A 25985-nucleotide genomic window follows, 5' to 3' on the forward strand; every position below is an offset into this window, starting at 1 on the left:
TACATCCATGATGTGTGTAGAAAACACGTTTGCCCCAACTGCAGAAGGTCCCCAGTTGCAGAATGGGAAGCACTGGAAAATGTATTTTATATAGTGACCCTGCTGTGAGCTCTTCTGTGCATGTCCCTTTTGGCCACTGTCAGAAACAAGATCCTGACCTAGGCTGGCTGCCTTTATGCTCATAGGTAGAGATGAGATTATGTAGAGTCTTGCATCTGGGCAGGAACAACCCCAGGTTCCAGTATAAGTTGGGGAATGACCTATTAGAGAGCAGTGTAGGGGAAAGGGACCTGGGGGTCCTGCTGGACAGCAGGATGTCCATGAGCCAGCACTGTGCCCTTGTGGCCAGGAAGGCCAATGGCATCCTGGGGTGGATTAGAAGAGGGGTGGTCAGTAGGTTGAGAGAGGTTCTCCTTCCCCTCTACTCTGCCCTGGTGAGACCACATCTGGAATATTATGTCCAGTTCTGGGCCCCTCAGTTCAAGAAGGGCAGGGAACTGCTGGAGAGAGTCCAGCACAGGGCAACAAAGATGATTAAGGGAGTGGAGCATCTCCCATGTGAGGAAAGGCTGAGGGAGCTGGGTCTCTTTAGCTTGGAGAAGAGGAGACTGAGGGACGACCTCATTAATGTTTATAAATATGTGGAGGGTGAGTGTCATGAGGATGGAGCCAGGCTCTTCTTGGTTACAACTAATGATAAGACAAGGGGCAATGGGTACAAGCTGGAACACAGGAGGTTCCACTTAAATATGGTAAGAAACTTGTTAATGGTGAGAGTGACAGAACACTGGAACAGGCTGCCCAGGGAGGTTGTGGAGTCTCCTTCTGTGGAGACATTCAAAACCACCCTGGACATGTTCCTGTGTAACCTCATGCTCCAGCAGGGGGATTGGACTAGAGGATCTTTCAAGGTCCTTTCCAATCCCTAACATTCTGTGATTCTGTGATATTCAATATTACTCTGCACACATGAACACCAGTGGAAATTCTGAGTAGTTACTGGGGAAAGAGTACACTGCTGACCATAGTAGTCTCTACAACTTGGGAGTCATGTTCCAGTTTTGTATGCACTTGATAGATTGCTTTTTGCTAGAAAATACTAACTTTGGTGGATGAAATAAAACCCATAGATCCTGGTTTTTTTTGATTCACATTTTAGAGGCATAAACTTTCATGAGCTTATCCCTTGAGGTTTCTGATATGACAAACCTTTATTGTGTTGTCTTGCACTGTAGCATGTAATCTGTCATTTAAGGTGGAACAAAAGATAAATTTAAGGATGTAGTTAAAACAGAAGTTGTATAATTTGCTTAATTGAGGCCTAGGCCCTGCTTTTTGTTGGCATGAGTGACAGTAGAGCAAAATCCTGACAGTCCTCATGAAGTATCCTGTATAAATCCCAGTGACACAACAAATGCTGAAATTGCCCAGGGGGCATTATGTGCGTATGAATACAGGAGCACGTCCAGACTGTCTCCTACAGCACTTAACCTCAGAGGTTTCCTTCTCTTGGTGGTATTTCTGGAGGATTGTGAGCTCCCTTCTTAACTGCCTGCAAACAGCCACGCCAGCTGAAGCGGGTTTGCACCATCCAAGTGGAACGACCCGGAGAGCTCTTCACAACTGCCTATGCAAATGGGGCTTCTGCGGTTACTGATACTGCCAGCCTCCAGACATCTGCATGAAAGAGGGATATCTTTTTAGTTTTGCTTTTCATTATTTTTGAGAAGCAAGCTCAGTTTAACTGCCAAAAGAAAGAATAATCTGTAAGGAAGTTAGCGTGGAAAAATTGGCAAAAGAGAGGGTAAGTAAAACACAGAAAGTAGCACGTACCTTAATCTTACTTTCACCATTTGAATTTATTTTCTGTTATAGTTTATTGCCATCAAAATTTGAAAGTTTTAATGCAACATCTTGGATTAGTGGCAGAAAGCATAGTTCTCAAAATCTCAAAAAGCCTAATGAAAATGTTAATGTCAGGTTGATGGCCGTAATAAAATTTAACATCAAGCACACTCAGAGGGATTAGGTTAAAATTTTCTGTCATGAAACAGCGGAATACAGTGAGGTACTTGATAGCCTGCATGAGCTACTGATAGGGTACGCAAATGTTTTCCCTTAACCACAAAACATAACCATTGAGGAAGTTCGACTCCACCACTTCAGTACCAGCAACCACCAGCGTTCAGGAAGACCAACTTTATTTTGTTGATAAATCATCCAGAGTTATTCCACAGAGTTATTGTTCACAAAGCATATCCCGTGATTTTATATTAACGCATTGTTTGGCTTCACTTTTGTGGTATCTTGCCTGGTTTCTAGTATCTATTTTTACGTGTTCTGTTTTTAACTAAGCACAGAATTTGGCTAGGTTTACAGAATCTGTTAAAAAAAAAAAAAAAGTAAAGTAGATGATTTTGCAATTTTGGGGAGTTAAAATCTTTTGCTGTGTTGCCTTTTTTTTTTGTCTTCCTTTGCCTCCCCACCCCCACCTTCTCAAAATAAAAGCTTTACTGAAATTAGAACAGGAAACAGTAATCAGAAGAGAGAAAATTTTCCAATAGTTTGCAATTTTCATCTTTACCCCTGCTTTCTGCTTCTTGGCCACAATTATATTTGCATCAGAACATTGCCTTCTACATATATATATACAGTAGCTTTTTATCTTCTCCTCTGCTCTTTAAGGCAACATTTATTTTTCACATAAGGTATCTTGCCACTTGCCACTTTACATTTACTTTAGGTGGAATTTTGCATTTAAAAAACACCAAGAACTTAAAACCAGATACAGTTTAAACAATGTATGTTCCCAATTAAATTGATCTTGTGGTAATACGATAACTTCACAGTTGGGAAAAATATTTACATGTATGGAGATGGTATGGTTTTGGCAGAGAAAAGGCCACCAGACATATGAGAAATTTGCATGAAGAGAAGGGGTTGCTTTCTGAAGGGAGATGTTGCAAATAATTTTTTGGTTTTCAGAAGGAGCAAACAAGGTTATTCAGCAATACCATGGGAACACTTGTAGACTGTTTTGTGTCAGCAAATAATCATTACCAGAAATTCTCTCATTCCATCTTGTGAAATGAGTTGCATTGGCCTGGAGGTCTGTTTCGAGAGCTTCAGTTCTTCTTCCAGCCAAGCTACCTCACCTTGTGCCTCCCACGCAGTGTCGAGGGGTCTCCCTTGCATGGCCACTTAACGCACCAAAAGCCAGAAGCTGGAACAGGTACTTCCAAAACTGAACATTTATATAGCGTGGTACCAGACCAGAAAAAGTCATGTTTTCTTCTCCCACATTTATTCTATACTGTGTTTGTGGATACCTTAATTACTCAAGTTTTCTCTTTACTGGCATTTATAACTAGCAGACACTTATTCCAAAGTGTATGTCACCTTGTTAGTAAAGCAGAACTCTCTTTTCAAAGGAAATTCCAAACCTTTCCTACTTCTGTCTGTTTGTCTGTTTTATCTCATTCAGTTTATTCCCTGTGTGGTTCATGATAGAAGGTAGCATGTTTTCTACTTCCATTGCCAAAACCTCTCTCTGAAGTGGATCTGGCTCTCAACAAATGCTTTCTTGAGGACTTGCATAGTCCTTACTAGAACAGGAACATTTATATAGGAGAAAAACTGTTGCTTGTTTGATGCACAGGGCTATGGTGTTTTTTTAATTACTGTGGTGGCCATTCTGCTTTGTCACAGAATGAATGCCAATCATTAGTCTTCAGGGACGAAATACTTTTATTTAAAAAATTAATACAAGGGAAGTGTAGTTAGCCAATATGATTATATTATTTATGATGTAAATCAGGGAAAGAGGGAAGCAAAAATGTGAAATTGATTCTAAATTATTTGGTGAGGCTTGAAATTACTGACATATGGAAACTGTAGTGAATGATGTATAGAAAAGATTTATGCAACCTCTAATCTTACATGTTCATAATGACAAATACAAAGGAAATATTGCATTAAGTACAGATGAGTTTTCTTCAGCTCATTGGTACAAGAAAAGCTTTATAGGTCTTACTATTATTTCATATTTTTCATAGAAGAGAATAGAGATTAAATACCATATTAAAAGGCACGCATATTTGAAAAAGACTATAATTATGTGTAATTTCATAAGAAAATATTTTTACAAATCCTGTATTTCAGATTTTATGTTCATCCTAATTAGTTCAATAGAGAAATATTAAATACTAATTTTGCCATGCCTGCCAAGATACCTGAAGGGTTATTTTAAAAGATATTATTATGGGAGTGGATACAACATGTGTGGCTCTTAATCATAATTAATTCACTCAGGAGACAGTCCTAATAGGCAGATGTGAAACCAGAATTTGAGACAGAAACATTCTGTTTGGTTGTGAAGTTCATCTGTTTTCTAGTATAGGATCACTTGACAGATATGGAATTCCAACCAAACTGTTTTGTGTACCCATCAAAAAGTGTTTTATTGGTATGCCTTGAACCATAGGTGAAATTTTATCATGAAAAATTACGCATATACTTCATAAATATTCCCAAGATTAAAGCTCATTTTGCTAGGCCTGCTGGTATGATCACAGTTCATTTACTTTGATTGCACTTATTTGTTTTGCTTTGCACCCAACTATTTCACTGTTATGTCAGCTAGGTAATATTGATTGCTCACTGCAATAGTACTTAAAAGCTTTTGTGAAAATTAAATGAGGTTTTTATACACAGCTGCCAATTTCATTTAGACTATTTTAAGTGTCTACTAGAGTAATAGGAGATAACTTCTATTTCACTGAAAAATATTAATTTGCTTTTATTAAAGTTTAGCAGTTTTACAAAAAAAGAAGCCTAGAAATTATTGCATTAAATATTAATAGGTCTTTGTGTCAGGGTATTGGGGCCTTTGTTTTAATAAATATCACATGCTCTTAAATTGCTAAATCATTCTTATGGACACTCTTACTTTGTCCTCAATTGAAGTATAAATTCACAGTATCTGGTCTCCGTAGCTTATTATGTTACATTATTTCGTTTGTACTTCTGATTTAACTCTAAAGAAAAATGTAGGCATGCAAAATAAAAATAACTGCATTTGAAAATTACGCCTATTAAATTACAATAGCATTACTTATCTATTTACTGAAAAATATTTACAGTCATTTTTAAGGGTTTACAAAAGGGAAAGAAAGCTCCGTCATACTTGCTGCACTTGTTATGCCCCAAATTGCAATGCTGAAAAATCTCTGATTCATTCTGTAGATAGCTGCCAGCTTCTCCTACCTAAGACAAAGCAGGAAATTATCCATGTTGTTTGTTGTAGCACTGTTAAATCAGCTAAATGGATCCAAGTCTTAGTCAGAAATAAGGTCGTACATGAGTTGTCTTTCAGAGCATCTCAACTGTCCTGTGCTCACTGTTTTGCCCAAATGTGCTATTAACTCTCCTCTCCATGTGAACAGAGATGATTAATCCACATAGTATTCTTTGACTATGGGATAAAAACATTTCTTGATTAAAATTTTTGCCCTCATTTTTTAATGCTTTAATTGAAAACAAACCCAGATTCCTTAGTCAGGCAAAACCTGCCCTGATGCAGAAGATAAAGTCTTGCAGTGATATTTTCAGAGCTGCTGGCTCTGAGGCCCATACCAGCTTCTGTTCTACCATGATAGCTGTTTGCCAGCAGGCAGCATCAAATCCCTTAAAGTACCTTCTGGGCTGCTTTCATACCGCAGTTTAAGTAGTTTTGGAATACCAGCAGGTTTTCTCATGGAATGGCACTTTTCCTAATTCTGAATGTATTTTTGATTTTTTTTTTTTGTAAGTAGAAGTTAAATAGGGTTCTCTTACATATAATTTCTTCGTAGTATTACGAAAGCTGTAGCCTGAGGAACAATTTTGTTATGTTTTAAAACTAACAAGGCATTTTTAATCTGGTTCAATTTGCAAGCTTGTTCCAGAGTCCCTCCACTATGAATGTCTTCACTTGCTGTTCCATTTTTTGTGACAGTTTTCTTAGCTGTGTTTTCTGAAAAAAAAGCCCACAGACTTCGTTCTCGTAGAAACAAATGCCTTTGTAGCTAGTGTCAAGTCTTCTGAGGGCTTTGAAAGTAAGGACCCTTGGCCTAAGATTTGGCAAATGAAAATGAGTAGTATCTAATGAAAGATACATAGTTCTGGATTATCACATAGAAAGATGCTCTAGAAAAGTGCTTATATTTGGGACTCAGTAATCATTCTTAAATAAGGTGAATATTTCACAGTGTCACAGACTACCTGGTTTTGGAAGGCACCTCTGGAGATCATCTAGTACAACTTCACTGCTCAAGGCAGGATCTGCTAGAGCAGGTTGCCCAGGACTGTGTCCATTTAGGCATCTCCGTGGATGGAGATTCCACAACATCTCTTTGCAACCTGTTGCAGTGTTTTACCACCTTTATAGTAAAAAAAAGTGTTTTCATGTGTTCAGGTGGGGTCAAGGTGAGGCTGACCTGTTTGTAGTTCCCTAGAACCTCCTTCCTGCCCATCTTGGAGACAGGAGTGTGGTTTGCTTTCTTCCAGTCATCAGGAACCTCTCTCAGTTGCTGTGATTTTTTAAAGACAATTTTGGGAGTGGCCTTGCAGTGACATCAGCCAGCTCCCTCAGCACTCTTTGTTGCATCCTATTTGTTCCCATGGACTTGTGTGTGTCCAGTGTAAATGTTCCTTAACCTCACCACTCTCCACTGACTGAAAGTCTGCATTGTGCCAGACTTTCCCTGTTGTTGCGGAGACTTCAGATTTCTAAAGGCCCATCGTACCTTCTTTACCAAGGCAAAGAAGACGCTGAGTACCTCCATGTCCTTTTCCATGTCCTTTGTGACCAGGGCCCATGCCCATTCAGCAGCAGGCCCACATTTTCCCTTGTCTTCCTCTTGCGGCTCTTGTAGAAGCCCTTTTTGCCCTCCGCATCTTTTTGCCAGACTCAGCTTTGGGTTGCTTTGTCTTTTCTAACCCCATTCCTGCAAGCTTAGTGTCCCTGTATATCTCCTGGGTCACCTTGACCCTGCTTCAGCCTCTTGGATGCTTCCTTGTTGTGCTTAGGTTTTGGCAGGAGCTTCTTGTTCATCCCGGCAGAACCTCCTGCTGCCTTTGCTTGTGTGAATTGCAGCAGTCCAGGCTGGAGGTAACAAATGAAAAGATCATTGCAACCATTTCCTTATGCAAAAATATAAGTTTGAGTGGGGATTATAATGGAGAAAGAAAGCTGAGAGTGACAGAAGGAGGGATTTTGAGGTATTGTGGCAGGCAGTGCAGTAGAAAATGTTATGGAAGTCTTTTAAAATATTTCAGAATAATTGAGTACACATACACTAATAGTTTATTGTAAACATAACCCTTTAGAAGGTTGTAGGATGTTATATACAAGATTTAAAAGTGTTTCAAAATATTTGCAATGTGACTTTAAAATTCCTAAGTGAAAATAGATTGTCTTTATTTCAGTTGAAAAGGCTTCATAATAAAAGCAGTGTTGAGGTGAGTAAATGAGTACTATTTAATGAACACATCATCAGGTAAGCACAGGCTGTCACCTAACCAAATACAGCATACCTGCCTATGATGCAAAAGAAAATGGAAATATTTAAAGGATCAATGATGATTGCCAGTAGTGTTTGGAACACCAGATTTTAAAAAGAATAGTAGGACAAATTTGCCAGGAAATGGGCAAGGAACAGTCGTTTTGACTTTTTTTGTTTTTCCCCGATTTGGTTGAGATTTGTTCTATTACACCTCTTTGGCAATCCTCAATGGATGCCATAGAATTAACATTATTTATTTTATCACAGTACTAGGTGAGTGTGACCATGGACCAGCACCGTAGACAACAGCACTTAGGAATTTTACAAGTGAATGATGGAGGAAAGTAATATAGGCCAATTGGAGATAAGAGCTGATAAAAATGAGAAACGGCCAAGTCAAAATAGGGCGTGAGGTGAAGACAAATAGTTTGTATTTAATAAGATGGAGAAGCAGGTGTTAGCGGGAGGAACTTATAAAGAGGGCTACATGATGATTCAAAGAGCTTAGGAAACTGCTTCTTGCAGGTGCAGTCTGAGCAGTTGTGAATTTGGTAAAACTGTATTTGCTAAAGAAATGAGAAATAAAAAGTCCAGAGAAATAGAAGGTGCAATAAAGAAATGAGACATATCAGATCCCACATGGCAATATGCTTGGTGAAAGATGGGAAAATGTAAATTATGGGACAGTGACAAAGAAAGCATTTAGATATTATTTAAACACAAAGAACTAGGAGACCCAAATAAAAAGCATCTCCTTAACTATCAGCTTGCATAATAGCAGGATGAGGACAGTGCTTGGAGAGATGAAGGAAGGAGACAGGGCTGGTGGCTAGACAGGAGCTGGCAGATGTTCAGAGAGATGGAGGTATATTTTGATTTGCTTGAGAGAATGCAGCATATCTCAAATAATGGCAGATGTCTGGGTGGTCTTTGAGAAGTGGTAGCTGAGTTTGTTTGGTGGTAGCTTTATCCAGAGGTAATGTGCAGAATGAAGGGAATTAATCAGAAAGACTTGTAGCATATGTCCTCCCTACCTGAAGGGGGGCTTCAGTTCTTGAGTCCAGATGGAGAAGCTCTTCCTAAGGACATACTTGCACAATTGATTAGAGAAGTAGAAAATCAGGAGATGTGACAGCTTATGTTATGTGTAACCTACAGTATTGGGCTGTATATATCAGTTCGAAGGACCAAAATGGGAAAGGAGATGAAAGTATTAATATTTCAACAGCCAATCAATCAGTTTTGACACTGGTGGAGGCTAGAGGTGATGAAAGGCAGAATGCAGATCTACACTGTAAGAGGGGCAGGACGATTCCTTACTTGTAAGACCTGTAATTTGTCAGTCTATCATTGTAGAGGAGAGTATTCTGAGGGACAAGTGGATACGGAAAGGTAAGTTTATTTCTATACTACTTGATGAAAACTGTGTGACATTTATTTTGTAAGAGAAACAAAGATTAGAAGATGGAGAGAGAGAATGGCAGGGGGTGTGGGGGAAAGGAGAAAAATGTGAAAGGATGGATATACAATTCATAGTCATCTGCCCATCTTCCCCATCCCTGTTATCTCAACAACCTTGATTTTCACCATAAAGTGGTCTGATAGAGAAAATAGTGAGGTACCAGGAAGATGTAAGTGTATAATTGTCCGTGTGTATAAAATAAATGAGAAAGCTGAAGAAGAAAGAAATTGTATTTGGGAGTATATTTTACATAAAAAGTACAGGACCGTGAAGTATTTCATTAGTAATTGTCAGAAAATCAGCAGCTAAGAGAAATAATGCAATTCTTTTAAATGGATTTCTTTAGCTTCCTCCTCTTCTCTTCCCAAGCTACAATAAAAAGTGATGCATAGGGAGAATGTTATCACATATATCAGTGAAGCATATATTACAGTGATGCTCATGGTTTGCAGCCTGAGGGTTGTACATACTCCTCTTACCGAAAGATTTAGAGACCACAAAGTGTATTTTGACATCCTTCCTCTGCCACGTTTTGTCTTACTGCCTTTGTATAGAATGTAAAAGGGATTTCAGTTACACCGAAGACCCCAGCAAGGGTCCAAAAGTGCTGCGCCAGCACTGCTGAAACCCCGCAAGCAGGCAGAACCTGAGCTGCTGCCAGAGGAAACCATCTCGGTTTTTAATCCCCAGCTCTCTGATCATCTGCAGTAGAATAATTCCTTCTACGGCCTGGCTGGGAAGGAGGAGTGGGCAATACTTTTTGGTTCCTCAATTCTGCATTGGCCTTCTGCTGGGCTGGCTGCCTGGGTGAAGCGAGAAGCAGCTCGGTGTGGGGAGCTGTGCGGGATTGGTGGTTTTTGGGGGGAGTCACAGTTCTCAGCTGTGGCCGGCACAGCCCAGCAAGCAGCCGCCTTTGGGACAGGGCAACGATTCCTCAGAAGGGTCAGCCCAGACCTGCTGTGTTGTGTATGACATAAGACATCTTTCATGCAAGTCATTCTTGAATTTATATTGCCTCCAGCTGCAGGGTTGATTTTAAATGATGAGAAAAACTCCAGTGTGTTTGAAACTTGACGTTTCTTCCTAAATATTTAGGCACAGCAACTGATTTGCAATAATAAAGTTCACATTCTTTGGGCTTGCTGTAGATAAACTACTCAGAAGTTGTGACATAGGGTACTGAGCTCAACAATGCCAGCAAACAAAATTGACAGTGTTCTGAGTCATCAGATTGTCAGCTGAGGGTATCACTAGCTCAGGCACTCGGAAAACATATCATTGTTTAGGAGTTTGTTGTTCTAACAAACTAAGACATAGTTACTGTTTTTGTACTGATTCAAAACTTTGTCATCTGTTGTAATCAACAACAGCTTAAAACGGAAATATTTCCCGATTTTTTTTCTTCCGCTACATTGCCTATATTAGGATTTGTTGCATCTAGACTGGGCGTGAGAGTTTGGCTGCTGATGTATTGGTATTTCTTTCAGAGAGAACAGCTGAAATATTTTATGTTAAGAAACAAGGAAAAACCCATTACATGGTCTTTTTTCAGATGGATATACTCTAAGGAAGGGAAGTAACAAAATGGTGGTACATTTATCTTGTTTTTCTTCAGTGTTACAAAATGTGAATTGCCAGCCTGCACAGCCCTTAAAACTAAGGACAACTTAAATCCATTAATGAGTTGCTAAGGATCTCAACATTTTTAGAAAGAATTTAAATGATCTAAATCATCTAGGGTTTCTTTTGACCTTAGAGCTGGATGGGTTACTTGGTGGCAGAGCTCTGTAAATACAAGAATTTCCAAAGATAGGTGATTTAATGAGGAAAATCTGCAGGTTAATCCCTGCTACCCAGTATGGCTACAGCCTTAAAAAACAAACAAACAAACAAACAAAACAAAAACCCAATCAAACAAACACAAAAACAAACAAACAAACAAACAAAAACCAAACCAAAACAAAACAAAACAAAGCACCACAACCTCTCCAGAATGTAAGAATCTTCTGGTACTTTTTGTAAATTACTTCATTTTCTTCGTAGCACCAAGATTGTGCTTTGAACTTTTTCTGTTGAGCGCAGGTTAAGCATTTGATGTGGTCAAATAGCTCTAAGTTTTTGAAGTTTTATATAAATTCTACTTCACTGAATTAAAATGAGAATCTCTTGCTCTGTTCAGAATCCAAGGAAGGAGAACAACATCGGCGGTAGAGTTATTAGGTCCTTTTTTTTCTTATTATTCCCTGGCAATAACTTGGACTGATGATAAAGAAAAGCCATAAAAAACATAGTGGGAAAGGGAAGTTGGAGAGTGAATGAGAGTGTGCTCCTTAAACCAAGTCCTCTCCCAGTTTTTATGATAAGGCCTTGGGCCACTTCCATTGTTATATGGATCCGTTAGGCTTATTTCCCTATGCAATGAGTGTATGCTGGTTAAATTTAAGGTATACAGTGAGCTACTCTGCCACTGCTGCTTCACAGTATGGTGAAGGATGTCCAGCATCATCCTTTGGATAAGGTTGCCCCATCACATTTTGTCGGTGTTATAAATACACAAAGACTTCTTCAGAACTTTAGTGCTCTTAGCTGGAGAAGGTAATCATACAGAGGCAATGAAAATAATATTTTGAGGTTAGAAAGATGTGAAACTATCTTCTCATTTTGGGAGTATTAGAGTTATTTAGTGATACTTCAGAGCAGGAATTGAGCCACCAGATGCTGCTCAGGAGACGTGGATTTTGACCAGTGTAACCACCAACAGTAACCCCCGTTGGGCATAAAATACCAATTAAAAATCACCATTAGTATAATACAAAGCTCAAAATATGTTATAACCAAACAAGCCAAGGAGCAGAATAGGGAATGCTCTATGGAGGATTTGTAGGTTCTCGCTGTAGACAAAAATACAATTCCTTTTCTGTGATGTGTATATTTGTAACCCTTCAGTGTCTGAAACATCCATTTCTAATTTAGAATTAATTAATTGTTGTTTTCAGTTTTTGAGAATAAAACAGCAGCAGGTGACAATCTGTACTTCATTACTGCCTCTACATAATTAAACAGCATTGGATTTGCACCAGAATTGGCCTTTTTTTCAGTGAGCACTTTGTTCTTTGACACTTCTTTCTGTTTACTGTTTTAGGGAGAATAAGGAATAACCGCCACAGTTTTGAACCTGTGTTTCATGGCAAACTGTCAAAAACTCGTGCACACTGAAACTGTGGCTATTTTTTTCCTTAGTCTTCATTTGTGGATTTAGGCAGATAAACAAAGAGGGAAAACAAGTTGATGGGTCCACATATGTGCTAGTAACGTGTGGCAAAAGCAAGGCCTTTCAAGATAATGAAATATGAGTAAACTGATTTGAATTATCTCACTTTTTCTAAATGTACCTGATTGGAGAGAAAAAAAAAAATAATTTGAAATCTCAGTTGAGATACAAGTTTGTTTGTTTTCAAAAATACTTGTTTTCTTTAAAGACTGTAAGTATAAATATATTTAGATTTATTTTTTTTTTACAAGGATAACATATGGTTCCTTCTTAAATCATACAAACTTATATTGGTTTTAGCTTCCGAGCTACATTAATGTAATACCACTGATATAGAAATATTATCTCAGTCAATTATAGTAGTCATGCTTTCTTTCTAAACAGACAGTGGAAGTACCGTGTGAATGATAAATACTTTGCGTGGGACTGTCTGGAATCCTGCCAGGAATGCTAGACAGTTATCAAGAGCTTTATTCCAATTATTTGGAGTAGAAATTAATCCAGGATTAAACTGTCTCTTGTAGCTGCACATAACTGTGATATCAGGAGAATTGGCTTGGCCATTCACACTATTAGATTCTGTAATTTTGCTGGCTTGACAGTAAACCTCTTTGTATGTTTTCTGCTCTTTAGCAGCTGTTAAACTAGGTATATTCTGAGTTTCAAAGGTCATCATTTTAATTTGTGTTTTCTTAAGAGCTCAGTTACTGATAACTTATTTATGATTTAATGAGCAAATCTGTCTTCCTTTTGGTTGATGGGATATGCATGTAGGGAACCTTCACGATCTGCTCGCTCCCCAGTGAATTTACCAAGGCAGTTGTTTCTTACAGTGGTTCAGGAGAGTTCTCATGTTCTGCTTCCACAATGTGCCACAAATAGATATATATATTTTTTTCTTTAATCTCTTTATCTTTGATCTGGAGAGTATTAAAATGTTATGTGTATCTTCATATTTTACTACTTGTAGTTTATACTCAGACCATTGAGGGGGAAACCATGTGTTGATGCAGTTATACCTGAGCCTTAAGTCTTTACCAAGCAGGTAAAAAAGGATCTCTGAGACTGTGGGGATAAGATAGGGGTAGGTGGTAGAATGAGAAATTCTCCAGTTGTTAAAAAGACCCATTATATTTGTGCTAGTGACAACTAAGGTGCCATAATTTAATCCAGTTGCAGTGCAATAAATTTAATTTGGTTACTGTTCTTGTGTGTTTACATGTAAGACTATTGTAATTAAGACTGCTAATGCCAGTGTGCCAGGAATAAACATTTTCTGTTAACAGTTGTGGCAGAAGTTGCATGAAAGGGGTTTCAAATTGCAGTAACATATCTGAGCCTGCCTGCTTGCTGTTGATGAGAAGTATTCCCAGTCTACAGGTCAACTTTATGCTAAGGTCCAGTAGAGCCTCCCATTTTACAAATTTGAAATGCTTTCCCAAGAATAAATAAATTAATTCTCACAGTATCTGGAAAAGTAAACAAATATTATCCCATTTAAATTGTGGGAAAAGCAATTTAGGCAGATGACATGATTTGTCACATACAGAAAAGCTGTCTCAGAGCCAGAAATTGAAGCCAGATTTCCTTACGGCATTTCCTGCTTTATTAAACTTCCCTCCCGTGGTTGACATATGTCATCACATGCTATTGTCCATCAGTATTTCCACTTTGGACAATATGAACGTTGAAATAAGTTATGGGGATACAATGTCTCCCTGAAGGTGACCCTTCAATCCACCCACTGTGATACTTGAGCTAAAAGAGTGAAACCATGAAGTACAGAAGTGAATTATCAACTATCAGATCAGCCTCAGAAGTAGGACACAACATACTCTTCGCCAGTGTCTTATTTACTTTTCAAAACAGTTGTTTTCATAAACAGTTTGTGACGCTTGTGTATACAGAATAAAAGAGTTCTTTTCAAAGAGTGAATGTATTAAAATTCATTTATTCAGAATTCATATTTACCTACTTTAATGTATTTGTACAGCGGGGAACCCTTTGTACCTTTTTAATTGTTATTTTCTCTGGATGTTTAAGTCAATTACTGCTGAGCGGTTACACTCTGGTAGCTTTTGTTAAGTTTGGAAAGGAAGAATTACGGAACTCAAAGTAAAGCAAGCAGCTTGATCCCTCAGAATTAAGCTCCCTTTTCTTATTATGACAGAAGAATGTTCTGATGCCAAGGCTGATCACTTTAAAAATAACTGTTTAAAAATAAACCCTTAAATGATTTTTCTTTTTAAAGCTTTTTTTTGATTGTTTTTTTCTGAATAGATGAGCATTTATTTTTGGATGCTGATGCTTACCATTTAAATTTTGTTTACAAAGCTCTCACCACTTCTCCACAAAAGCAGAGGGCTGTAGAATTGGAGTTCTCAGCTGATGTGGTGCTGGATTCTGTTAAACACTGTCTCATCTCCTGTCGTCAGAATTCAGAAAGAGTGGTGCTATTATGAGACTGGGTGTCAAAGATTATAGCTTAGCTACAATGTTTCAAGCCAAGTATATAAAATAAAATTCAAGTGTAAGAAATAAGAATTGTTTATCTTACTTTACTCCTGGAGTCATGCTTTTCTACATGGCCACTACTGCTATTAAATTTTCTTTGAAACAATAATAATGGTCAGACCATTCCATCGAGATTTATAATCATAACATTGACTGTGGTAGTTGTAAAATTGGCAATATCTGCCCTTTATAACTGTACTGAGAGATATAGATTTCTTTTTTCTCATTTCAAACTGGGGTGAAGTCCAAGTTACATACTTCTACAAACTGAATAAATAATATTGTCATGCTTAAAATAAAAGTAAAACACATTGTGTGAAAACATTTTTCTATTCAGACATGTAAATTCAGTTCTTCTGGCCATCACAAGTTGCATCACCAACAGCTTGACTTCTTACTCATTTTGGGTTGGAATTACTCCACTTTGAATTGGCCTCTAAGTGATTTTGTTATAGAAATTACAGCTCTTTTACAGTATGATGCTAATGGACTTTAAATTTTCCTGAATAGCTTCCAAACCCATGAGGGCCACCAGAGCAGTTACAGATATCGATGATTCTGAATTATTCTCTGGTCCACACATGAATCATATTATCATGTACCTGTGTGTATTCATCCATAAAACGTAGTGATTTATTAGCTATAAAGCCACAATAAAATGTTAAGTCATTATAGCAAATATACTGCCTAGTTGAAAAAAAATTCACAAAATATTTGGAATGCAAAGCCTAAGAAGGCACGTTTCCTAAATACCAACCTACAACCGCCTACAATATTTACACACAGTGAATCTGTTTCTCTAATGAAATTGCATCTACTCAGTTATAACTTGTTCTTGCTTTTTATCATCATTTTCCTTGTGGGTGTTTTAAAACTAAAATAAAATATTTCCTGAACAGATTATTTTTTCACCTTCTTAAATGCTTCTGAATGTAAAAATGGCTGAATTATCTGCTTCTATTAACTTTTGGTTTATGCAACTACACTGGATTTCTAAAGCAGCTTCTATCTTCATTTCTTACATAGATATATTTAGTTCCAGGTTTTCAAAATACCACTGTATTGCAACAAATACATTAATGGTATAATTGGGCTTGCCTCTTTAGGGATTCAGTTTGCACATTTGTAGCCAGCTAAGCCAGGACTATTTGTTCTGGGCTAAATCCTGGTGTGCAAAATAGAACTTGCTCCCGCATGTTTGGGCAGGGTCTCACAGGGGGGCTGGATTTTAGAGGTGCAAACAGCTGTTCCTCTTTCCCAAACCTAACCGTATAATGGTTGCAGCTAGCGAATATTGAAGCAGACATGGCTGAAGTTCAAATTATTAATTAAGCTCTGAGAGTGTAACTACAAATTACCTAGTCATTGTCACCAATGCTTTTTAAGTATACTTCTCTAATTATAATTCATTACCTGTGCTGATCAAGCAGTAGGTTCTGCAAATTCTGAGTTTTAATTATTGGTATCAGAGCATAGGATCACTAATATAGTCTGGGATTTCATATGCTCTTGTGACAGATTTTCATACTTGAGTACAACTTGTGCTGCTTTATGAGAAAGTTAATATATCAATAATCCACTCCGATAGTTTCTGGTAACCTTTACAAAAGAATCTTGTGTATGGCCTTGCCATTAGACAGGAGTGTTCATATTGGAGAAAATATGCTATGCCCAGAATTGTGTGTCTTTCAGTACTTGTTGGAATATCTTTCATATTCAAGAATTTGAATAGTATTTTAATTCCTTTTTTGCATAAACATTGTTTTAGTCATTTTATTAGTTAAACTCTTTTCAAAAGCATTTGTTCATCCACGTTCATCCATGTTTCCTTAATTATTGGAGACTTTTACTGGAATTCAGTGCTACCTTTTGTTTTCTAATATGCAAGACTAAATGCAAGTTAGCAAGGTACAGCAGAAAATGCTATTGCAGATTTTTATGAATTGTAAAAATATTCCGTGAAATTTCCAAAATATTCTGTATTATGTAAACAGTATATTTACTGTAATATACCATATATTTTGACAGTGCAGTGAGAGGAAATTGCTTAAAAACATCCCCAGTGAAATTTAAATATATGGCAAAAAATAATTAGCGCAGAATATTTTTAGAAAGCTAACAAAAAACATGCCTCTGGCATATTTCTTTACTAAAGGCATTTAAGTATGCTCTAACTTTAAAAATCTGGTGTGAATTTGCTGAAAGAAACTGTTGGTAAGGTCTCTTTAATTAGATCTAATAGCTGCACCGATAAACATTATGCATATATTTTATTTGTTAATTTCTTTAAAATAGAGAAGTTATCAATTGGAACAGCCTAACACTTAGTGAATATACATTTCAGTTAGTTAAAGAGATTTTGTAGCATATTCTAAAATAATTTCATTTTCAGGCTTAATATGCCCATCTAGTAATAATCCTAAATTTAGCAACTCTAAGTACATTTAATGTGTTGTATATAGGAAAAAAAAAACAAACCAGTAAATGTGTTTTCCTGTAATTATTAGGATAAACCAACAAATGGATCTCCATGGAACTCTATTATTTTTTATAGCGCAACTAAGGTACACTCTGCTTTACAAAAAAAACCTCAAACATTTTATTTTTGCAAATGAAAATTGAGGCAATGAATGCCAGAAATTGTGTTCATTTCCAAACTGCTGAAGAAAAAGGTATTTAATATTAAACCTATACTACTTTGCTTCAAAATAAATTCTGATCTTTTAAATTTGCATGTTTGCAAGTCTCAGCCATGCTGTGCAGGTTTCTCAACAAGTATCCCTGCTGCACATCCCAGTGACGTGTTGCATTTAACACCAGAGTATTTAGGACTGGTAGCTTTTATTGCTCTTTTGTTGATTTTAATCGAATAATACTTAGTGTTTCATCTTAATCACAAAGTGTCAACTGGCATTTTATGTCTGGGTAATAAAAAACACTGCTGAAATTCAGGTTATACACCAATTGTTAATTGCAGCACATCCTCAGGGTTTCAACAAACATGGTATCTGAGGGTTAATAAAAATGATTTTCTAAGAATGCTGTGCAGAAGCTTGCCTCTATAAATAGCCTTTGTGAGTTACAGTACATACATTAGCAGCTCTGGAAAGTGTTAAGAAGCTACGAACTTAATTCTCTTGTTTGTTTTTGTTGAAGTATTTATAAAATAGGTTATAGGCACATTGATCTTGCGCTCTTGCTTGTGATGGCGAATGTGTAGAATAATTGACTTTCTGTCCCGTTTATAAAGTATTCGGTCATTATCCCAGTGAATAATGTAATACCCACGTTTAAAGGGCTTTCACAGGAGGAAAAAGTGGCGTGGCTCAGTTTACTGCATTGCCTGTCAGCATTTTATTTGTCTGCAGAAGCATATGCCACAGCATTTCAGCTTTACTAAAGCAGCACTGTGTGTTCTTCAGCTATGAGGAAAGCTATAATAGGAAGTAGGTCAGTGTTTGAATGCAAGTCTTTCTCGTTGTTCCTGGATCTTTGCTGATATTTGAAGCCTGTGAACAGTTTTTCTCCTGAAGATGTTGCTTTATTTAAAAGAAAAGATAAACCAAGTGTGTTCTTAACCCTCTCTGTTAAGCTTTTGGGGAGTCAAAGTGAAAAGTCTGAAGTTTTGCACTTAAGGTCTGGTCAGCTAGGGGTTGTAAGTGAACTGTGAATCTTAATCGACATCTTTACTAAATTGTAACTTATTTGTTCCAAAATACCATAAGATGAATTAAGGTGACTCGGAGGGTACGTGTGAAAATAAATGCTCTGTATCATTGCTGCATCTTCTACAAATTCTGAATGAAGGGCAGCAGTAAAAATGCAGGAAGAGGGGAGGTGGTGTTTTCTGTGCTGTATTCACTCACCATGGTCTGAAACTCGGTTTCTCATACATCCCTTCAAATTTACTTTCCTAGTCTTCAGCTGAGTATTTTTCCAGTATATTTCTATGTGACAAGGGGTTCTCTGTGCTAAGATGTAAAGGCTATGGCTCCTGTTCTAGTAGAGATGAGATGCACCTCTCTAATGAACAAGTTAGGGAATCCAGGAGTTGCTTTATCTAGTGCTGAGGTACTAATAGTTTCTGCATAAACTTTTAAGTTATGTATAAGCAGTTTTACAGATAAGTACAACTGCTGTGTGTGTGTTGTAAAAATAAATGGGTTTAGGAATAAGTGTGGTGATGGTTGTGTTTGGCTTGTGCACTTTTTTCTCTGCAGTAGATCTGCTTTCTGTTGCACTTTAAGTAAACCTTCAAGTTTGTAATGCTTACAATACTGCTTATGCAGAGCTTCTTAAAAAGTCTTTATTCATTTGTACTTCAGCAAAATACCAGCTTTGTTCTTCTGGCTTTGTCTTTAGTGAAGCAGTTATCTTCATAGTCATCAACCTCAAATACAGTTTCCTTCTTTTGCTACAAATTTACTTAGGGATTAGTAAAAGTTAGCAATAGAAGACTTTCCATAGTATTGGAAATGCATGGCATGATCCTTGGTCTTATGACTAATCAATGGGAAGAGATACCTTCTGGTGTGACTTATATCCATGCTGGAAGAACATAATAGTCATGTTATTAAAAGAAAGGCTTTAATGCTACTCTGCTGCCTGGTAGTTTTGGGTATCCAGTTTACTACTTTCCTTTTTATGAACCGATGTGTTGGATCCAGGGGGTCAGCAAATTACACATCTGTATGGATTTGTTTGCAATTTTGAGAAATAAAAATGTAGAGTGCCACAGAATTTGTATAATAGTTGATGTATTTTCTGTGGTACTCAATTCTGAACATCTAATCAGTTTCTGCATGGATAGCAAGGGGAAATTCTAGTCAGCATTCATGAAGGATTTTGTCTTGAAAAGCTTTCATCCATAGCTCCCCTTTTCCATCAGTCTGTATGTGCCTTTCTCTGGGCAAACTGCAAAACTGGCTTCTTGCTCTATAATGTCTCAATAGAAGTTTAATTTCAAATAAGACATCAAATACCAAAAAAAGAAGGTATATAAATTCTGTCTTGCAAAGTACCTATGTCACACTGGTACAGCTCTTTATCCTGCTTTTCTTTAAATTGCAAGTGCTTTTGCCCAGAAAATCAGATGATAACCCAGTAATTTCAGTCTCAAAGGGTGGTTCTGAAAAGGCTTTCATAATAACTCAGAAACTCTTAGGATGAAGTACGAAATGTTGTTTATTTTTGTTCCCTGACTTGCTGCATTCATACTTGACTTGTCTAATTGCAAAACCTTGTGGAAACTAGATTTCAGACAGGGCCTGTTGCCCAGCTCTTAAGAAAAACAGGCAAACTACAGTTTCCATGGTTTCAGATGTTGCTGCTCATCCTCTCAAGGCTGATCTACTCTTGGTAAGAGAACATGTGAAAGGCTAAAAGTGAGATTGTTTGTTAAAGGTTTATTTTTTCATTTTCATCTCATGTTTACTATAACAGCTGGAGTTTTCCCAAAGCTGAAGAAATATTTTTCCCAGCCCAAGGAAGATTTCTCAATGATGCTAGGCAGTTCTTTTTCTCAAACAAGACTGTTTTATGAAGTTTTTTTGAAAAAAAAAAAAAAACAAAAACAAACCACCTTAGATATTTCAATATTCAGATTAGGAGTGTTTCTCTTGGTTTCAGGGATGGGACATTGGTGGCCAGTTGCTTATTTACCTGTAAATATGGCTGTTTCAACCAAAATGGCTTGGCTTCATTAGCCATAGGCTTCTGTTTCTAAAGGAGTAGTCTCCAGTTTTGGTAGATTGTCCCAGTTATTTTAAGGAAATTGCACTTCCTGGGAAAGAAGGGAGAGGAGAGAGGAGAGATGACTTGCCTCTCTTTTTTGCCTGCCTTTCTTTGCCTTTTTCCCCACACAAAACCAGTCAAGTGGTTTTCAGAATGTTCAGTCACTTCTGAAATGGCTAAATGTAGTTCTTCAGGAACGACTGTTGCTTGTAAACTAACCTCTCACTTTTGTTTTTAGTTTGTTTGATTTTTTGTATGGTTTGTTTTGGTTTTGTTTGTTTTTGTTGTTGTTGTTGTGTTGTTGTTGTTTGTTGGGCTTTTGTTTGTTTGTTTTGTTTGTGTGTTGTTTTAAAATTATTATTATTTTTATGGCTCCCTGGTAGCATCTGAAAGGGAGAGGATTTCAGATTTCAGAATTTCAGGATTTCAGAACTTCTGATGTAGTAGGAAACCCACTTGTCCTGTGCTTCAACTCCTACATATGAAATGAGATCATAGGAGAACGAACAGTCCCAGCTGGCACCTGGGTCCTCCTGATAGTTGTAGAAGCAATGAACTTCAAGTATGAGTAGTCCTGGCCATACTTGAGAGCTGCTGCACAGGTAGCTGGGTTTCAGGGGTTCTACATGCAGCTGGAGGTGATCAGTAAGCTACAGATGACCCAGTCTGATTCTCATCATCTGGGATGAGCTTTTCTGGCTCAGTTATCTACATCAGATAATTGAAAAGCTGTATGCTACTTTAGGTTGCATCCTTGTTATTTTTGAGAAGCTAATAAAATCAATCAGTATAAAATAAAACTGGTAGTTTTGTTTTTACACTTCTTCTGAGGATAGAGGAGGGTGAGAGAAACCACTCAGAAGAGATCTGTAACTGCTGGGCTGTAAGAGAAGCTGTGAAAACAGCCACTTCTAGTAAACAAATTTACTCTTAAACTGTTGACCCTGATTAATTAATAGTGAAACTAATGTAATATTTGGCCCATCACTTAATGCAGTGGTCTGGTGTGTTATTTGCCTTCCATAAAAGTGGAAGCTCCTTAGTTTTTCAAGGCAGGAGGTGACAACAATGCTCATGAGAAAAGGCACTGCTACCTGCGGACTCCTAAGCATTACCATGCTCAAAGTTATAAAGCTGAGGAATAAATACTGGGGATTTTCCCCAATTAGTTTGCATATAATTTTATTACCTAAAATCTAATAACTATGCAAAAGAGCATGTTTTTCAAAAATCTGTCTTACCTTTCTATTAAATATTAGACTGGGCTTTGTCATGAGAAAACTACATTACTGGCATATAAATTATGTAAAAATGAAGTATTGCTTAGAAGAAAAATGTTCAGTGGCCCACAAGTTTGAAAAAATTTATTTTGCTGTAGCAGAACCTTAGTGTTATTGGAGTGTGACTTTGATCCAGTTGCCTATTATTTATGCAAAGGGAAATTAATTCCTTTAAGTATCTTATTGTACTATTTCCTTCTCAGCTTGTCACCAAAAGTCATCTCCCCCAAACCTCTATTTAAGTGCTGCTTCCCAGCACCATCCCATGAGCTGTTAGGAGTGAACAGCTGCTTTCCCCCCTGCCAAGTGCCACCACTTGGATAGTTAGCAAAAGACGCTGATTTATGGAGTGATGGGTTTCCTCTGTCCCAGAGGCTGGATGAGTCACCCTGGAAGGAGCCTTGTGCTCATTGTCTCTGTGTCTGAGCTCATACTTCCCCTCGCTTCATGTTTCCCACTCTTAGTACAATGAGCTGTTCCCCAGGGAACTCCTTTGCAAGGGGTAACCATACCCTTTCCAGCACAGCTTAAAAGCCTAAAATAAGTAATTTTCTCCTACGCTGTCGAATCGTCCATTCCAATTGCTTCCCTGCTTTCAGTGCTGCTCACCTCCTCTGGGTTCCCCAGCTACCATTTATTCCCCATCTGCTGCTGACCCTTTGAAGGGTCTTTGTCATTTACAGATGCAAACAAAGTCTTCTGGGGTATAACAGCTCTATGGCAAGAAGCAAAGGAAAATAAACCCCCTTTGGAGACTTGGGGATGCTTGGACTAGAAGCAACTGAAAAGAAAGCAAAGTGGGGAAGGATTGTGGTACAGGGGAGAGAGACCCAGAACTAACAAGCAGAAGGGAGTCAAGTCTGGCTATTTTAATTAATTTCAGGAAGCAGTTGTCACTTTGAATTGATAACTGAGCAGTTTTCTGGGTTTGATGTTGACTTTTTTGTTGTTGTTAAGGGGGTGAGTCTGTGTAGGGGTCTGTGGGGGAGGGAGCATGCATGCATTGGAAAGTGTGTCAGTGCTCTGACTCAACCTCATAAAGCGTTTCCATTTGCTTTGCTGAAAAGTAATAGTCATCGTCTTTGTTCCTCTTTCACCAGTCTCTGTCTGTCCTGATGCTGGGATCTTCTTGGGGTAGGGACTTTCCCCTCCTGAGTGCATCTCATGTGGCAGGCACTCCCACGAAAAAAAAAAATACGTGAAGATGAGCAGCAAAAGAAATGAAATGTGGTACAGAGTGAAAACGTTTTTTCTTGCTGTTTCTCTACTACAACCCTTTTCATTCGGCTTTTAACACTAATGTTCCTCCTCTGAACATCCCTGTCCTCGGCTAAATGATATTTTGTTTGTGTAAGAATTATGTGTCACTGATCTGGTTATTTACCTCATAAAGTCTGAATAAAATTCATAGATGCTTCTCCCCTCAGCATCAGGATGAGCATCAACTGTTACTCATTCAGCTTCCCCAGTTTCACCAAAAGGAGTTGCTTAATGCTTTCATCTGTAGCAGTGCAGCTCTTTAGTAGATGAATGTCACAGAAGACAACAGTCCTTCTGCTCTGTTTTTTACCTCTTGAGAGACTACTGCCTCATTTTCTGTACCATCACGTAAAAAGCAGTAAATGAGCATGGATGTCTGAAAAATAAAGTTATGGAATAACAAGGAGGTAATCAGGTCATCACACCAATCTGCAGCCATGCAATAAAACAAATACTTACATAGCACAACTGGTGAAAATGAACCCCCTGGATTATCCCCAAGTGTTGAACTGAGCAGAAATTTAGTCATAGTTTGATTTGAGAAGCCTCAGTTTGAGGAGGTATGAGGAACACGGTGCCTCCTCCAGGAACAGCAGAGCTACCAGCCTTATCCTAGACCTGAACTTTGAGTGAATGTTCATGCTGCCTTGGGGACCTGCGTGTGAGTTTGGGCTTGAAGTGCTTGGGAGTTGATATCTATAGTGTCTTTATGCCTTTAGCTAAAAGATACTAGCACATATTTTAGGTATGGTAGATAAATGCTGCTAATACCCTATGTTCTGAAAACATCCATTCCTCCAACCCACCTCCAGAAAAAGCTTTGTTATTTTCTATATAGCTTTCCAAGACTAAACACATCCAAACAACAGAAATTTGGTATTTTAACAACTCTTTATTAGTGAGAAGCAGTGGTTTCGTATTTAGGACAGTTTAGAATATGTTGAAAGCCTATTTAGTGGACAACAAGAAATACAAGTAATTTCTCACTGCTTTTCTGCTGCTAATTAGCCGAGATACATTTTGATGTGATTTGTGATGAGATGATAATTTTCCAGTATTTTGACTGTCTCATTAGCTTAATGCTTAAGTAATAACTTGTTTCAGATAATGTATTTAATGTTTCAGTGTTTCGTCAGTTCAAATATATGAAGGAAATATTTTTTCTATGTGTTTGTTAGATGCTGTGATGATATATTGAAAATTATCACTACAAGCAGCAATGTATATACAGACAAACCAAGACTTTTCAGTCTGATGAAGATGTGCATGTGTATTTGTAGGCCACTTCTAAGTTTCTCACAAATCTATAGTTATTAAATTAGATGGATTTTACTCCAGTCCTGTCCAACAAGCTGCTTGATACTCCTTCTGTTGCCTGAGAGGAATTTAGTTACATAGTTTAGAGATTACTTCTGCAAACCTTCTTTTCATGTAAACAGTTAATACTTGGGTTTCTCCTCTGTGGAAACAGAGACTATTTATGTAAAAATAGGTTGAAAGATTTACAATATCAAATCAAAGCTGTAATGTTTTATTTTATTCCAAATTACTCTAAAAATAAATAAATAGAAAAAAAGGAATGCTTTGCTTTAAGTTGTGAGTAGTCACACTTGAGTTTCATGTAGGAACTCCAGGATTACTCAGGTTGTGCCCAGGCAAACTAGAGGTGCCTGAAAACACATCTGGATTAGCCTTTGTTTCTGTATATGGCAATAGAATACTGATTCCAGATTTGTTTTAATTTTGGTGTGGCTCATTTTTTATTATGTATTCTTTTTTTATAAATAGGTAGAACAAAAAGTTATCATTTTCTTTATGGCAGAAATAGACAAGTTTTTGTTGCAACTGTGTAAAGCAAACAAGTTCAAAGTCACTTAGCTCAGTCGATATATTTTTTGTTTTCCAGATTTAGGGAGTTTGGGGTTGGACAGGGCTGGATGTGTCTATGATACAGATGGGGAAACTGCCTAGAGCACACGGGCTGTGCTGTACTCCCCTCAGCCTCCCCATCAAGACTGCCCTTGTTTGGAGGACAACCCTTGATGTTTAATTCTGAAGCAGAGCATTAATTTGTGAACAGATAGCCTTTATCATCCTGCACACAATGGCATCTTCATAATAGAATTCTTTACTTCAAAATATTAAATGATTGCTGTTGATTAGTTATAAACTGAACAAATGAGACTATTGCTGTGATCAAACAGGAAACCACAGTATTATTACAAGAATATTGAATGATTGTCAGTTTTTCTCTCCACAAAGCAATCCACTTCTACTGCTGATGGTAAATAGCCTAGGAATTTCCATTTTGATTAGCTAACACAAACTAGCTGAAATAATACTCAGTTCTCTCTCTGTGTCTCTTTTTTATTAAAAAAAATATTGTATTTATGTTGTGATTAAGAGGAACATCACGGACATGACATTACAGTGAATCTGAGCTGGAGAAAACCAAAACTGAGCTTGTAGTAACCTTCTAGTACTTAGAAATAAGCAAACCACACAACGTAGTAATAAGGTTTTGATCTTACAGTAACGTAGGCAACTGCTTAACTTTACCCACTCTACTTAGTCCTCTTCACTTTTCACAGTGTATCCAAGTTTTCAAAACAATGGTCTGGTACCAACTTGTAGTGCAAAGACTTCTCTCAGTCCTTACGCATTTGCTACTAAGTGTGTAAAAAGCTCTACTGTGGAAGTGTTCTAGCTTTTTATACCCACTTGAACGTCTCTGTAAATTAAGTATGAATGAATGGCAGAAGGTTGAAGTGAAACTGAGTAGCAGGAACTCAAGGTATTACAGGATAGATGTTGTAATATGAGAGACATAGTTTTGCTAAAATTTAACTTTCATTGTTCCCTATTTTTATCTCCAATACCTCAAATTAAAAACAATCAGTCTTTTTTAATTGTATAAGGTG

At 37.5% G+C, this 25985-nt stretch overlaps 1 protein-coding gene across 2 annotated transcripts in view; it reads left to right on the plus strand.

Moving 5' to 3' along the window:
• LOC102083767 (ubiquitin-conjugating enzyme E2 E2) overlaps positions 1-25985 on the plus strand; it is a 208188-nt gene that overhangs the window by 52191 nt on the left and 130012 nt on the right. The gene's annotated exons all lie outside the window — the stretch shown is intronic.

This window comes from Columba livia, chromosome 2 (genome assembly GCF_036013475.1).
Source record: "Columba livia isolate bColLiv1 breed racing homer chromosome 2, bColLiv1.pat.W.v2, whole genome shotgun sequence".
In the NCBI taxonomy this organism is placed as follows: Eukaryota; Metazoa; Chordata; class Aves; order Columbiformes; family Columbidae; genus Columba; species Columba livia.